The sequence below is a fragment of the Leucoraja erinacea genome, chromosome 2, assembly GCF_028641065.1.
Source record: "Leucoraja erinacea ecotype New England chromosome 2, Leri_hhj_1, whole genome shotgun sequence".
NCBI classification, from domain to species: domain Eukaryota; kingdom Metazoa; phylum Chordata; class Chondrichthyes; order Rajiformes; family Rajidae; genus Leucoraja; species Leucoraja erinaceus.
This window is the reverse complement of record NC_073378.1, coordinates 72560246-72562482: the sequence shown is the minus strand read 5'-3', so window position 1 is coordinate 72562482 and position 2237 is coordinate 72560246. Positions and strand designations below refer to the sequence as shown.

At 52.9% G+C, this 2237-nt stretch overlaps 1 pseudogene; it reads left to right on the top strand.

Annotated features, from left to right (window-relative positions):
* Window positions 1–1697: 1697 nt before the first annotated feature.
* LOC129693349 (U2 spliceosomal RNA) lies at window positions 1698–1864 on the top strand (annotated as a pseudogene).
* Window positions 1865–2237: the final 373 nt, after the last annotated feature.

The following is a 2237-nucleotide window of genomic DNA, read 5'->3' as shown; positions in this document are numbered from 1 at the left end:
GCAATTTACAAGCAAATATATTGCACAGAACAATTCCAGGAAGATTTGATTCAACCTCAGAATTAACATCTTGTACCATTCAAATTATGTTCCAATTGTACACAACTGGTTATAATTTACCGATTGATACAGTTGAATAATGTTTCAAGGTATAAAATTAGAAAAAAACTAGGCAAGTTAGATGCAGGACAAATGTTCCCAATGTTGGGGAAGCCCAGAACCAGGGGCCACAGTCTAAGAATAAAGGGGAGGCCATTTAAAACTGAAATGAGAAAAAACCTTTTCACCCAGAGAGTTGTGAATTTTACTTCGGAGTCACGTGAGTGACTTCGTGAAGAACCCCGCTTCCACGCATGCGTGTCATATCGCTACACGCATTGCAACGAGTCACACAGGGGGGAACGGCGTTCCCCAAGCGGGAGAATTTGAAAGTTGGGAACAGCAGGTAAGAGACTCTGCGTTCCTTTTTTCTACTTACCTTTTAGGAGGCTGCGGAAAGCTGGCGGGGGAGACCCGTGGAGTGCGAGCAGCCGGCAGCAGCAACAACAGCACGAGTTTTTTCCCTGGAGGGGAACAACCTGTGCCCGACTTTGCTCCCGCACCGGCAAAATTCACTTCTCGGCCGGGCGGGAAGCAAGCAAAGAGGTCCCGTATGCCAGTCTCAAGCGGGACTGGCTTGGAGCAGTCGCTAGCGGCCAGCGCAGAGAGCACGGACCAGCGCTGTAAGTACCTGGGGTACACATCAGGGCTGGAAACGCTCAGCGAGTGCAGCGGCACTAATGGAGCTAGGAACTGGACGTCCGGGCCGAAAACCTTCTTCAAAAGGTAAGCACCGGGGTTGGTCCAAGGGGTCCCTAGGTACAGCCGGGTTTTACCGGCTGCGGAACTGCCGCGAAGGACCGGGGCCGTGAACTCCGGGGTCGGTTCGAGCGGTTCGAACCCGACAAACAGGGAACGACGTGGGAGCACTCCGGAGCCGACACAGCCCCAAAGACCGACGCTACATGGGCCTGGGGCTGAGGAACAGGTAGGAGAATTCCTTACCTTTCTTATTCTTTCCAGGAAGGCTGACGAGCTGCCGTTTCTACAGCAGCAGTCAGCCAGCAACGGAAGTCGGCACCACTGTCTCCCAGAACGGGAGCGAGTGCCAACTTCACCCCATACGGGGTGGAGGGGAAACAGAGCCAACAACCCACAAAACAGTGGGTTGTATTAGGGCTCTGGCACTTTTAAAATTAACGGAGAAGGACCAGCCCCTTAAACACCGGGGTCGGTCCGAGCGGTTCAAACCCGACACGCAGGGAACAACGGAGAATGAAAAGTCGGGAACAGCAGGTAGGAGACTCTGCGTTTCCTTCCACTTACCTTTAGGTGCAGACATGGACTGGGTCCATGTAAGGTGCTGGCAGCGGCAGGAGCACTGGCAGCGGCAGGAGCACTGGCAGCAGCAGGAGCAGCAGCGGCAGGAGCGGCAGCGGTAGGAGCAACATGGGCACATCGATTCCCGGAGGGGGAAAACATCTGTGCCCAACTTCGCTCCAGCATGGTGAGAAAATTCATTTCTCAGCAGCAGCAGTAACGGCCAGCGCCGAGGCCAAGGACTTTGCAGTGCAGTTGACTGGCTGCAATCTACCACAAGGGACCAGTAATGTGAGTACCAGGGTCGGTCCCAGCGGAGTTTTTTTTTAGTTACAGTAATCGCTTCTCGGCCTTTTGGCTAAGATCAAGTGTAGTATCTGTTCTTATCAGTTTAATATCTGATACACCCCTTATCTAGGGACCATATATTAAATAAAAACTATAGTAGCTGTTATTATCAGTTTAATGTCTTATATGTCCCTTATCTAAGGACCATATAAGTAAGAGTGCCCAGAATTGAGGGCATTAGAGTGGGGTTGACCGGCTGCAACGACCGCAAGGGACCAGTACCGTCAGTACGGGGGTCGGTTCCAGGGGTCTAAGATAAAGGAGCAGCCAGGAGCGCTGAGAGCGTTGGAGCCGGGTTAAAGAAATAGATGGAATCAGCTGTGCCAGTTATCCTCCACACCGGCCATATCCACTCCACGGAAGGAAGGACAAAACTGGAGAAGGAGGACCGTGGAACAGCGGGCAGCCAGCAGCAGCCAGCGGCACTTGGATCATCCATAGTGGGATCAGCTGTGCCCGATGTCGGACCCGCACCGGCCAGATCCAGGCGGCCGAGCGGTAAGGCTAGACACAAATCAAGCAAGGTAGTG